This window comes from Myotis daubentonii, chromosome 5, assembly GCF_963259705.1.
Source record: "Myotis daubentonii chromosome 5, mMyoDau2.1, whole genome shotgun sequence".
In the NCBI taxonomy this organism is placed as follows: domain Eukaryota; kingdom Metazoa; phylum Chordata; class Mammalia; order Chiroptera; family Vespertilionidae; genus Myotis; species Myotis daubentonii.
The window spans coordinates 24,708,239-24,723,213 of NC_081844.1; the positions used below are offsets into that span (position 1 = coordinate 24,708,239).

Sequence of the window (14,975 nt, forward strand, 5' to 3'; positions counted from 1 at the left end):
ACAGAATTGAAACTGCTTGATTAAAATGGCTCAGTGATCAAAGTTTATTTATGCTATTTAAACAAGAACAGCATATTGTACAGCAGAGACAATACCCTTTTTATATTACTCACATTAGGGCTCATAGCACATTACCTGGCCCTTTAACAAAAAGAAATGCATATGCTGATCAATTGGTTGCTTTATTGAAACAGGCCACAGAATCTCATCAGCTTTTACATCAGCCTGCCAAAATGTTGTCTAAACAATTCTCAATCACTCGACAGCAGACAAAACAGATTATCAAGGAATGTCCCACTTGCATGTTACATCTGCCTCAAGGGCCTAATACAGGTATTAACCCTTGAGAATTGATAAGAAACCATATGTGGCAAATGGATGTAACACACTATACTTCTTTTGGATGCCTTGGGCATTGCATGTCTCTGTAGACACTTTTTCAAAGGCCCTATGGGCTACTGCATCTACAGGGGAAATGGCAAAACAGGTCATTGATCATTGCTAGCTGCTTTTGCCATTATGGGAATTCCAAAAATTATTAAAACTGGTAATGGACCCACACACACAAGCTGTCATTTCCAGCAATTTTGTAAAAAGTGGAAAATTCAGCACATTACAGGAATACCATATAATTCCCAAGGACAGGCAATTATAGAACGCCAATATCAGTGGCTAAAATCCCAACTTGTAAAACAAAAAGGGGGAATAGTGGAGAAATCTCCTACACCAGGCCTTGATTACCTTAACTTTTTTCATTTGTAATGCTGATGGCAAGACACCCATGCAATTACACTGGTGTCAGAATAAGCCAAAGGAAAATGGTTTGGTTAAATGGGAATATCCCGAGTCTGGTTTATTAAAAGGCCCCAACCTCTTGTTAATATTTGCTCGAGGATACGCTTGTGTATTTCCAGAAAACTACTCCAAGCCCATGTGGATTTCTGCAAGAAATATTAAACTTCAACATGGATCTGAGGGAGGAACTGACCAGATTAATGAGGACCTTGCACCTTGAGTCACACCCTGCAGCTGCAGACAATCAACTATCCCAGCCACAGGTAGCAGCAGCCCAAGCAACATGCTGAACATAAGGAGTGGGAGGAGAACAAGATGGTCGACAAACAGTCCAGAGATGACCTGCGCAATGGTGAAGAAGACGGTCCAGAAAGCTGAGCGAATTTGTGAGGAGACCTAAACCCCAAGAATACCTGAGTACATCTGTCTTGCCATGGTAGCAGTCATTTGTTGTGTGGTAATACTACCAGGGGCAAATGGGGAAGTATATTGGACTTATGTTCCTGACCCTCCCTGGGTAAGACCCCTTATTTGGGCTGTTCCCCCACCTAGTGTAGTCACCAATAATCCCAAGCACCTTGGTCATCCAGGAGGACCACAGGTGGGACAAGGAAGTACATGGGCAAAGTATAATACACTGGTGTCACCGCCCAGCTTCCCTTTTGTATGACACAGAATCCAACTACTGCTCCTTTGTGTGTAGAATTAAAGAGAGGTTTCTGGATAGCATGGACACCAAAGGAGGGGGAAGCAAAAGCCCAAATACATCTACTATCACTACTTGCTCTTGGGAGAGGTACGGAAAATGTAACATTACTAAGACATCCCCCAACTAAGCCATTATGTAAAAGGTCTTATGAATGGCACCCCACTGAGGAAGAAATTAATTGGCAAGACTGTTATAGTGACCACCCCACCAGCAGCAAACTTAATAACCGTTTTTCCTTTGAGGATTGGAGCCCCTATGGGTCTGTGTATAGTAACAATCGCACCCTAAAATGGAAGGGGACCACATCCTATCTATATGTTGAAGCTAATAACTCCATCTCATGGCATGGAGGAGGATTTGTTGGATATCAATTACAACATGACAATTGGCCCCTACAAAATACACAATGGAAATTAGCTGCTGCACTTGCACCTATAAAATGGTATAGTTTTAACAATAGCTTAGATAATTTCATTTGTACCTTATGGGGAACTCCCAATAAGACAGTATTTGCCACCACTTATGTATTTGATCCTTATGTACTCCTCTCAGGCCCCATCCAGATGGGCCTTAATGCAACAAACCATCTGTATGAGGTGTCATGCACAGGATGCACACTATCCCACTGTATTAATTCTACATTCCAAAAAGATTCCCTTATGATTTTAAAACAACCTGCTTTTGCTTGGATTCCTACTAACCTAACCAAGCCTTGGGAATCTCATCAAACCTACCAACTGTTACATGACCTAGTAAAAATCTTAAAATGACAAAAAAGATTTCTTGGAATGTTAATAGCAGGACTCTTTGCCCTCATAATGTTACTTACTTCTGTGGAATTTGCTGCTTCATCCACGGTACAAACTGTTCAAACTTCTCAGTTTGTACAAGTTAAGGAAAATGTAACTAAGACCTTGTCTATACAAAAAAGAATTGTCAGCCAGTTTGAGATAAAATTGTCAGCACTAAAGTCTACAGTCTTGTGGATGGGTGATAAAATCCACAGCTTAGAGCAAAGAATATCCTTGCAGTGCCATTATGATGTTTCCCAGATTTGTGTTACCTGCTTTCCCTATAATAGTACCTTACACCCTTGGGAATCAATAAAAAATCACCTTCTTGGTGCTTGGTGTAAAGGTAACACAACCCTTGATATTTTAGAATTACAGCAACATATTATACAATTATCCAAAGCAAACTAACAAACTAATTCCTTAGATACCTGGCAGCAATTTAAAAAGGACATGAAAGAATTTAATCCCTTTCACTGGATCTCCTACATTTGCCTCTCAGCATAACCACTATTGCTTGTCTCATTTCATTCTTGTTCTTATATGTTTATTTCTAGGCTGCAGATGCAGAATGAAGAGTCTTAAAAGGACTCAAGCCTTACAGGTGGCATACACTTTTCAAGATTTATTGAGAAAACAAAAAGGGGGAGATGTGGAAGCTATCCATTGTCAACACTATCATGAAAGTGCAACAAGGAACTCAGAAGGCTGATGGACCTTGAGCTTTGGCAGGGCCAAAGCTATGCACCAATTGTTCTGTTGGATTATGGTGGCTTGAGCAATTTCCTGACCTAATAGTCTCAATGTAAATCTTTACTAATATTTACTGACCTTTAAGATAGTCTGCTTGCTACTGGATTCCCTGCCTAACTGAGGGAAAGATGTGTATTCTAAAATTGAATAAAAGCTAACAGGGCCAGGGCTTTGAGGAGCCTCTCCACTAGAGAAAGGTTCCCGCATAGCCACTATGATTTCTAAATTCATATTTCTTGTCTAGTGCTTTCCTTTGTGCATTGGCCCCTTCTTCAGACCTTGAACCCTAGCAGTGCTGGTTGTGGCATCACAACCCAGACGTATTTATATATACACTAGAGGCCTGCTGCACATAATTTGTGAACTTGGGGGGGGGTCCCCCAGCCTGGCCTGTGCCCTCTCACAGTGTGGGAGCCCTACAATGGACATTCCCAAAGAGGTAGGCCCCGCCAACCCATCTGGGGATGCCCCAAAGAGGTAGGTTGGAGCCGGGGGTCCCGCCTCGATGCTGTGTGGAGCCACAGGACACCCAGGCTTCACCTCACGGAGCCACTGGGCACCGCCTCTGAGCCACTCATGCAGCCTCAAGTCCTCGCCCAGCCATATGTGCCTTGCCATGCATGAAGTCCCACCCACCCACTCACACCCACTGTGCAGCCTCTTGGTGGCATGAGGGCATGATGACAACTTGTATATTAGCTCTTTATTATATAGGATATATTGTTGGGTTGGATGTTTTCCTCTTAACTGTGATGACCTATAACCAGTTTGTGGTCATCTGCCATCCTCCACATCACACGGCTATTATGAGCCCTTGGTCTCTATGTCATTTATTTCCTCTCTGATCTTTATTATTTCCTTCCTTCTGCTTACTCTGGGCTTTTCTTGTTGCTCTCTTTCTAATTTTTTTTAAGTTGTAGGGTTAGATAATTTATTACCATTTTTGTCTTGTGTTTTTTTTTTTTGAGGTAGGCCTGTAGAGTTAGTATGAACTTCCCTCTCAGGACTGCTTTCACTGTGTCCCATAGGTTTTGGATTGTTGTGGTTTCATTGTAATTTGTTACCAGGATAATTTTTATTTCTTCTTTGATCTCTTTGGTAACACAATCACTGTTTAATAGCATGCTAGTTAGCCTCTAAGTGTTTGATTTTTTTCATTGTTTTTATTGTAGTTGATTTCTAATTCTACACTATTGTGATCTGAGAAAATGTGTGATATGATTTCTATCTTCCTGAATTTGAAGAGACTTTGCCTGTGTCCCAATATGTGGTCTATCTTTGAAAATGCCCCATGTGCACTTGAGAAGAATGTATATTCTGTAGCTTTGGGGTGAAATGTTCTCAAGATGTTAATTAAGTCCATATGATCTACTCAGTCATTTAGGATTGATGTTTCTTTGATTTTTTCTTTAGAGGGATTTATCCAGTGGTGTCAAGGGGTATTAAAATCTCCTACCATGACTGTATTGCTGTCAATCTCTCCCTTGATATCTTCCAGAAGTTTTTTTTTTTTTATATTTGAGTGCTCCTCTATTGGGTGAATATATGTTTACCAGAGTTATATCTTCTTGTTGAATTGCTCCCTTTAGTATTATGAAGTGGCCTTGTCTCTTATTATGGCCTTCACTTTGAGGTCTATTTTGTCAGATATAAGTATTGCTACCCCAGCTTTTTTTTTCATTTCTATTCACCTGAAAAATTTTTTTCCATCCCTGCACTATCAGTTTGTGTGAGTCCTTTGTTCTGAGGTGGGTCTCCTATACACAGCAGATATATGGGTCATGTTTTCTTATCCACTTAGCTACGCTATGTCTTTTGGTTGGGGCATTTAATCCATTTACATTTAAAGTTATTTTTTATAGGTACTTGTTTGTAGCCATTTATATTCTTTATGCCTGTGTTCCTTCTTCCCTTCCTATTTCTTCTTTTTACAGCAGTCCCTTTAGCATTTCTTGCATTTCTGGTTTGGTGGTAATAAACTCCCTTTGTTCCTTTTTGTCTGTGAAGCTCCTGATTTCACCTTCCATTTTGAATGATAGCCTTGTTGGATATAGTATTCTTGGATTCAGACCCTTGTTTTGCATCACTTTGTATATTTCATTCCATTCCCTTCTGGCCTGATGTGTTTCTGTTGAGAAATAAGTTGATAGTCGGATGGGGATTCCTTATAGGTAACTTTCTGTCTCTCTCTGGCAGCCTTTAAGAGTCTTACTTTGTCGTTAGTGTTTGCCAATTTAATTTTATTGTGTCTTGGTGTCAGTCTTTTTGGGTTCATCTTGTTTGGGACTCTGTGAGCCTCTTAGACTTGTGTGAGTTTTTTTCTTCCTAATATCATGGAAGTTTTCTGTCATTATTTCTTCAAAGAGATTTTCTATTCCTTGCTCAGTGTCCTTTCCTTCTGGCACCTCTATTATGCAGATGTTGTTTTGTTTCATGTTGTCCCAAAGCTTCCTTAGGGTCTCCTCATGTTTTTTAAGTTATTTTCCAGTTGCTGCTCTGCTTGGGTATTTTTTCCTACCTAGTTTTGTAGCTCACTGATGTGGTCCTCAGCTACTTCTAGTCTACTGTTGATGCTTTCTATTATGTTCTTTATTGCAGTGATGTCATTCTTCATTTCTTCTTGGTTCTTCTTTTTTTCCACTTGATTCTTACAAATGTTGTTGAATTTGTCTTCCATCCTTTTTAGCATCCTTATGACCATTGCCCTGAATTAATTCTCTGACAAATTGCTTGCCTGCATTTCGTTTATGACCTTTTCCAGTGATTCCTCCTTTTCTTTTGTATAGGTGCTGTTTCATTGTCTCCCCATGTTTGCTCCTCTCAGGGTGTCTGGTTATGTGGCTCACTCTCTACCGGGATGACTTAAAGGCACAAAATACAACTCAACAAGACACAACACAGAGGGCATAAAACACAAATGTATTGATGATACCAATAAGCCCAAATAAAGGTGACCACCAGAGAAAATTAGGGGAGAGAAAAGAGCACAAAAATGATATTATAAAAGAAAAAAAAAAAAGGTAAGACAGAAAAGAAAAAGAACAAAAAAGGAGGGGAGAAAAATATACATATATGGGGAGAATACTCCATAAAACAAACAAATAAACCAAAATTGCAAACAATAAACTCCCAGAAAAAAAGGGGGAAAACTGAATCTGAAGAGGTAGAGGTTATTTCCAGAAAGTAAGGTAAAGGAATTGAATGACTGGAGGAATGGCCACCATTCAGTATAGAGGAGGGAGAAAGAGAATGAGTGGATAAGGAAAAAAACCCACAAACAAACAAACAAAAAACACATAAAAAAACCTCAATAAAATAAATAAATAATAAAAATTAAAAAAATTAAAAATAAAAAGGACAAAGAAAAATCTTCCCTTTCTTTAATCTATCTAGCTAGCTATATATTCATCTATTTTTGGAGAAGGACAATAGAGTAGAGAGTAAATAGTCTTGAGTTTGGTGAGTGGTACTAATTAAGCCATTAGGAGAAAACATGAGCAAGGGAGGAGAGGAAAAACAAAAGTATAAATAAATGGCTAGCAAAGAAAAAGAAATGAGAAGGGTGCATGGACTGGGGACAGGGAAGAGGAAATTAGATATATAAATAAGCCAACAGAGACTACTATAATAGTAATGCATCAATAAAGCAGATAAAGAAGATCAATTTTTAACAAGATGTAAAAGAAAGGAGAGAGAAAGATGAAAGCAGGAACAGGAGAAGAGAAACTAGATGAAAAAGGGAGAAAGGAAGAAGAAAAGGTTGGCACAAAGGAAAAAATGCAATAAAGTAAAGTAATGATAAAAAAATAAAAATAGAATGAAAAACATTAATCCAAAAAAAAGGTTAAAAAATAAATAAAATAAAGAAAAATTATTTTTCCATTTTCTTTCTTAAGTAAAAGATAAAAAATAAAAAAGTGAAGTAGTGAAGTGTCATTCACTTCACCTGAGTTTTAATGTCCCACGGGGGCTGGTTTAAGACCTTTCTCTACTGTTCTGTCTGCCACTTCTCAGTTTCCTGTTAGGTAATCAGCACCGGGTTGAAGTTCCCAGAGATCCACCACTCCTCTGTGTCTGTCTCCACAGCCTTGGTTTCAGGCAGGTGGGACCAATCTGCCCACTTTGTTTGTCTTCCTGCTTTCAGTCTATTTATAGAAGTGTCTATTTCTGATACAGGCTCTAGGTGGGGGTGTTACTGTATTAGTTTCCAGGAACAAATGGCCACTCAACCCAGACCATGAGGGATCCCTGGGGATATTCAGATTCCTTGTTTCCCTGCAGAGCTCAAGGCTGGGTGCAGCTGCAATGCTAGGAGGGGCTGGCTCTTCAGGAGAAAAATGGCTGTTTAGGGTTATAGGGACCCGACTGTCCCAGAGCTGGATTCATGGTCACCTCTCCCTGTCTTGCTCCCTGGCCTCCACAAAATTGAACCTCCACCTGCACCACAGCCTCAGTGAGTGTTTGTAATTGAAAGATCCTATGAACTGGGTTTAGCAAGTAAAAGCAAGGAAAATATAAAGACAGAGCAACCATGCCGCTGCGTATCTCCACCACCCCCCCCCCCCCTCCAAACACACACTGCACTGCTAGTGCAGAACTTCAGGCTGCCTTTCTGGGCACAGCCTCCCAATGGCTATGGTCTTAGATCTAGATTCCCCCGCTTCCAGCAGCCCTGTGGACCCTCTTCCACAGGCAAGTGTTACGCCTGTCCCCAAGGGATGCAGACTTGGTGCAGCACACTTTCCTTCTGATCCTCTCATCCCGGTAGTCACGTGTCTCTCTCACCAGCCCATATCCTCAATCCTACCATTCTCCAGGCATCCTCTGTCCTTGCCGTCCACAGATTGCCTCACCAGTTGTGTTGAATTCACCAATTCTGGGTAGATGTTATTTGATTTAGTTCTTTCTCCTATCTGGTCCATGAGAAGGTGCAGGACATGTCCGCTGATTTGGCTGCCATTTTGTCTCCCCGCCAGATACATTTTTAGTAGCCCACAGCCTGGGAGGCTGGAATCTCAGTGTTCTGGGTTCACAACCAAGGCAGCAGATCCCTGGCTGGTGTGGCTGTAGGGTCCCAGGTGGCGTCCAAGGGCTCCCCTGGTGAAGGGTGAGGCTGGGCTCCCAGTCACAGCAGCTCTCCCCTTAAAGATGGCGTGGCCTCTGTGGCAGAGCCAGCTGCCCCGGGAGAGATTGCAGCGGTAGCAAAAGCTGCCCGGCCAGGGGACCCTGGTCCTCCAATCCCCACAGGTCCTGTGGAATGTAACTTACTCACACCCCCCCCCCCCCCACATGTCCACACACTCTCCTTTCATTCCCTCACTCACTCACACTCTCTCCCTCACTGCCATCGGAGCTCCCGCAGTCTGGAATCCCTCACTCCTTACTGCCTGCTTACAGCAGAGGTGGGAGAATCTCCTGTCACTGCTGCTGCGCTCACCAGCTGTGAGCCCGGCTTCTGGCTGAGGACACTCCCCCTGTGGGAACCCACTGACCACCAGGGGGCAGTTCCTGCATTGAGCATCTACCCCCTGGTGGTCAGTGCGCATCATAGCGACTGGTCGTTCTGCTGTTCGGTTGATTTGCATATTAGGCTTTTATTATATAGGATATTTTATGTATAAAGTAAACTTATGAGAAAGTTGATGAGCATAGCATTGAAAAGATATAGAAATTTAGACATAAAGGTTTAAAGTAAATGGTAGACATGAACTTAAATGATGAATTACCTTTCATGTGTTAATGCCTCAAAGGAATTAACATCTGAAGCACATTTATATTTATTCAATAAGAAATCCTCTACCAGCTAAAGAGCCCGAATATCTCCAAACTGATTATAAATGCCTTCTACCTATGAGGGATTACATCTCAAAATGCCTTTACCCAGGGGCAATGAATCAATTGAGACTTTAATTTCATTTTCCTGAACAAAAATTTCATTGGATAAATTTCTGTATTCAACTTTTAATGCTAGTGTAAAAATATCATGAGTGATTAAAACAAACATGTTTATGCTCTTATAATTCCTGAGGTCAGAAACAGGAAATGGGTCTTAGTGGGCTAATATCAAGATGTTTGCAAGGCTAGGTTTCTTCTGGAGGCTACAGGGAAGAGTCTATTTACTTTATTTCAAACTTACATTAGAGTGCAAAAAGTATATGTTTCTGATAATTAACAAATATTTCATAGTGAGGGACTAAATGACAGCTTTTAACTTGTGATAAAAGGTCGAAATGCCAAATTGCTTTTGGCTAATATGTCATGCAGCCCATTGTGTAGCATTCAAAATTTATATCAAAGGAAGTTAGTTCTCCCCCTTGTTGAAAAGAAAAAATAGAATTTTGTGTAGATATCAGGGCTTATGTTCAAACAACAAGTCAGTATGTTGAGATTTAAGTTTTCTAATCCAGGCTAGATTTTCAGTCTTAAATTTGGAAACATTTTAAATCAGGGTTGGGATAAGATGCTGAGATGTCAGTCCCCTGAAAACAGATTATATAAAGAAGAACTAGTAAAAAACTGGGATTCCCTGGACATTTAAACTTGTCTTTTGGGAACACAGAATCTCCAGGAAAACATTCCATTCTGTCTCAACCCACAGGGAAATCATGTGATTAGAGGTTGAAATAACAAGAAAGAAATGTACCTAATTAGCAGACATAGGGAACTGTAAATATCTCCTCATCTCTAGTCTCTCAGTGTGTGTGACCTTGGGCTGGATGGGATCTGGTTGTTGCTTTTGGAATCCTAAGTTTGTCTAGGAGACCTGTGCTTGCCTCCTTCTTGCTGTCTTGTCTGGACAGAGAGCTTTATTCTCAATCATCAACCATCCAGGAGTTTGGAATTTCACACAAAGGCAATCCCCTAAGATTTCCCAATCAGGTGAGTCCAAATATCTGGCAGGTACTACAAGAAAGGCTCAGAGAGAATCAAAGCCAAAAACATTTACCTGAGGTCTCTTGGTAGCCATCAGCCCATGGTTGTTTGTCTGATTAACTAATTAATGGTTAGTTTATGATGCTGAAGGGAGAAGTGAACATTAAATTCAGCAACACATGGTGAATTGTTGACAATTAACATATGGAAGCCCAATTAGAGTTGGCAATGTTAGACATAAAGTACTTTAACTAAAAGTGGAACCTATACAATGAGTTTTGTAACTAAAGGGAGTAGGAAAATAGAGTGCTAGCTATGGAGTGATGTCCAATAAAGTAAGGGTGATTCTTTATTCTTATCATGGGGTTTATTCCACTGTGTTTCCATATTGAAGAGAAAAATACAGATTCAATATATTTCTTGTAAATATTATTTTGCAACAGTAGTTCATGAGACATACATTTCACACTGTCTTCTTTCAGTGTGGTTGTTCAATTCACATGAAACAGAATTTATTGGATAAGTAAAAAGAGGTGTGCTAAATAGCTTAACTTTGCAATTACTTCATTACCTGTGACCTGAATACATTTGTGGGTTAATTATTCATTTGTTTTGTCTATTGTAAATTATCTGTACAAGTCCTGGCTTTTGTGTAGTGGGGCCAGAGTGTATTCATTCCTGTTTTTTTAATTGCATTCTTCTAAACAAGGAATTGCAGTCTTCTCCACCAAATTTCTTGTCATTGAGTACCTTCATGTGTGTATATGTGGGGAATTGTGAGTGTTTATTAATAGTGTGGGCTCAAATCTACCACTCAGTCATATTGTATTCTCTCAGTTTCTTCTTATTTTTCACTTTTCTTACTGAAAATAAATTCAGCTGTTACTTGTATACTTTTCTCTTGTGAATCCTTGCTCTCAACAAAAATGAAAGTGAATGTTTTTCTGTGTACTTAGTGCTAATAAATCACCCTACACCCATATAGCCAACTTTTTTTACATCTCCATTATCCCTTATTGTTCCTTTCGGCCTTTTGTCATAACCTCTATTTCCAAAATTTGCATCATGTTCTACTGTTCTCTGGAAGGCATTCTCCTTTGTATTCGACTAAAGGTTAGCTTTACTTTCTATTAGCATATTTGAATCTAATAACTTTATATAAGAAGAAATTATAACTTAGACACTGCTTTTCCCCAGATTTAAAAGCCATTCTATGATATTCTTATATATCCAAGTTTTTGATATTTAATCTGGAATTAATGGCCCATGTTGATGATAAGTCATTATTTTCTATCTTTATATATATAGATTAATATGATTTTCACTTAATGTTTTTATGTAATTGTTTCATAGCCACCATGCATAACCTAATCTCATTCTTGCCGATAATCTGTATTCCATAGTCTTAGTTTTTAAAAAACTTCTCTTTCTATGTTATGCACATATACATACTCATATGCTTTTATGTAAATTCATAAGTAGTCTCCTGTGCCCATCAGAAATTCTCTTTATGTGTTGTACACTCTTTTTTCTGTGTCCACGCTTCCTTATTACTAACAATATGTTATGGTCTTCCCTCCACTCAACTAGTGTAATACCAATTCATTATTACCATGTGCACAGAATCTTTTATGATGTGGCTATTCTATTCCATATACTTTCTCAATACATTGCTATTATAACAATCATACAAAAATATTCTGAGATTGTTACGTTAGAACTCTGGTACTCCAACAGCGGCAGTATTGTTCCCCCAGGGGACATAGAGCAATATCCAGAGACACTTTTCACTGTCACATGGGAGATGTAGGTAGAATCCAGGATGCTCTAAACATCCCACAATGCATAGGAGAGACCACACCACAGGCAATGATCTGGCCCAGAATGTCAATAGTGCAGAGACTGAGAAACCATGACTGAAAGAATACATGTACTTGTAATAGTTGTCTTCAGATTGGTTTCCCAATGTTGTAACACTTTACAGTTCTGCCAGAAAAGAAAAACGAGTACCCCTTTGCTACCTGCTTGAAAGTTCCAACCCCAGTCAATGTGACATTTTAGTTTTTTCCAACCTAACAGGTATGAAAATTTTTTTATTGTCTTCTGGACTTTTCCTGAATTTGATCAAACATTTATATGTTTGATGGTTTTGTTAATTTTAATATTATTTTTATATGCTGATTACTCTTTCATTATCAGCCTTTTAAATTATTTTTAAAAAAATATTATGGTGGGGAGGTTGAGGAGGATAAAAGTGGCATAAATGGTGATAGAAGGAGACTTAACTTGGGATGCTGAACACACAATATAATATACATATGATGTATTATAGACTTGTACACTTGAAACCTATATAATTTTATTAACCAATGTCAATGTAATAAATTCAATGAAAAATTTAAAAAAGAAGTAAATTAAGTAAAAATTAATATTTGTCAATTGATTTTGGGGGGGTGTTTGGCCAAAGAGACGTTTTACATTTTTTAAACATTAAATATATCTGTCATATTACTTCTGAGTCTCTTGACATAAGTATGATGGTTTGGCCCACTCATAAACCTTGATATGTAGTTTTCTATCTGTTAACCAAAGAGAGATTGGTTACCCCTATAGTGAGTAGACAATACATCTGTTTTTTTTTGTAAAATGATTGAGGGGCTCAATTTCATTTTCCTACAGGATGATATTTATTTTTCCAACATTCACAGCAATTCAATCTTTCCAAATATATTGAAATGCAACCTTACATGGGTTCAATGTACTTATATACAGAGTCCTAATTCCTTATTCACTCAGCAAATAATAACTGAGCACCTGCCATTGGCCACAATTTTTAGAAACATTATAGATTATCTTCTATGTCTAATGCCATTGCAAATTTAATTACTAATCCATGTTGGTATCACTAAATTATTGTTGTTTTTCTATCTTGCTTCCATTAATTTTTGATGCTCCACTCAATTTTCTTTAATTGATATCAGTTGGTTTAAAACCACTCTGTTTAACCAGGTTTCATTCTCCCTGTCATGCCTTTGATTTTATAACTTCACATTTACTTAAAGGTTTGCCTATATAAGTGCACATATATTCACACACATTTGTGAAAATACAAAGGTGAACAAAACAGGTGAAGCCCTGCTTGTCTGGATCTGGCACTGTGATGGTGAGGTCAGAGTACAATGAAATAAATGTTTGTATGACAATGTGCTCAGGCTTAAATCATATGAAAAAAGTCACTCAGTGTAGAAGGATGGCTCCTCATGGTGTGTGCTGCATGTATTGCTCATGTCCTGGGAGGCCTTTGCATGTTGGATGAGACAGTATTAGACTGCGCCCATTATTTGTCAAAAATGAGATCAAAACCCAAAGTCCAAGAAAAACAATGATGTCACATAGGAAAAGTGAGAAAGGGGCTTGTCTCATCTGCCACCAACCATATAAAACCAACTGGTCAAATAAATATAGAAGGGGCACAGGAAAAACCTGTCTTCTACTGTTTGATGTTATAAATATTCAACCTGTGTTGTTTTTGGACATTTCCTTTTATGAGCTATTGGTTTATTTTTTGGTAATTTGTCACGTGGGGTAGTCAATCTGTAAGGTGTTTCATACCATATATTTATAACTACCTCTGTCTTTTGGAGAAATTTATTTTTTCTTCTTTATTATTTTTGCTTGGCCTCAATGGGGTGTAATTAGATTTGGAAAGCTGCTAGAATCCAAAGAAGATTTTGCTTCCTCATCATATCTCCGGGACCAGCTGAGCTCATTAGATCTCTTTTCTTCCTAATGTGCATTTTATTTCTGTCTCTCCCACTATGTTTATTTAACCTATTGTTCATGTTTCTTTAAATACAGGACAGAAAATGTGCATAGCCATATGAAACCCAAAGTTATTTGTCCACGGAAGGCATACAATAGGAATATCTAGGTACTATTTCTAAGCTCTTTTAAAAAATACTTGACATGGACAGTTTGACTTGCATCTACTCATAGCCTACATAGTGCGGGAAGGAGGGAGAAGAACAAGGAAATACCATAGATGAAGAGGCCCTGGTGTATTTGAGTGTGTGAGTGTGTGTGTGTGTGTGTGTGTGTGTGTGTGTGTGTGTGTGTTTGCCTTGTATATTGAGTGAAGTCCTCAGAGCAGAGGTGCTTGAACTCATTTATTCCAATGTGACTCTAATATCAAGAGAGGGTAACAAGGAGGAGATCCTTTGCAATTCACTGGATGCTTTGACAACCAGATTAATAAAGTGCAAGATTTACATAGTGTGCACAAGGCACCCCCTATGACTTGAAGTTTCAACAGCAACATGCAGGCTACCTTGTTTCTTCATATTCTCTGACACCTTCTCTCACCCTGCTCTTCCTTGCTCATTCCCCTGGATGCACGGGGTCATTTTGAACCCTGATTTTCTAAAACAACCATCTTCTCAGGGCCTTTGCACTGGCTGCTCCTTTTGCCTGGTAAGAACTTCCCCTTTGTCTGGTGCCTGTTCTTCATTGAGGTGTGTATTTAACTGTCACCTGTTGGCAAGTCTTGGCTAAACTCTATAAAAACAACACCCTCAATGCACTCTCTCCATTGAATGTGATTTACTTTTCTTTATAGCATCTTCACCATTGCATATGTGATATTATCATTTTTATTGGATTAAATTCTTTCTCCATCATTAGTTTGTAGAGACTTTTATTTTTCAGCATCCCATATTGTGGACAGTGCCTGAAGCATGGTCTATAGTCAATATACAGGGTGTCCTCCAAAAGTGTATACACACTGTACAAGCTGATAGCTCAATATTGAAAATAAAATGCATTTTAATAAACACTACCTTTATTATTATTCAAACCATGGGCACACATTTTTTGGGACACCCATTATTTACATCAAGTGAATGAAATATATCCTCAATAAAACAGCAATATACATTATCTTTGAAGAATTGATTGATGGTAAAAAAGGAAATTTTAATGAGAAATGGCCACAGAAATAAATTAATGGGAATCAGAACATACACTAAATATGGAAATTATTTTCTGATTCTAATATA

At 38.7% G+C, this 14,975-nt stretch overlaps 1 pseudogene; it reads left to right on the forward strand.

Annotated features, from left to right (window-relative positions):
• The window catches only part of LOC132234517 (adhesion G protein-coupled receptor E2-like), a 674,172-nt pseudogene that overhangs the window by 377,798 nt on the left and 281,399 nt on the right, over nt 1-14,975 (forward strand).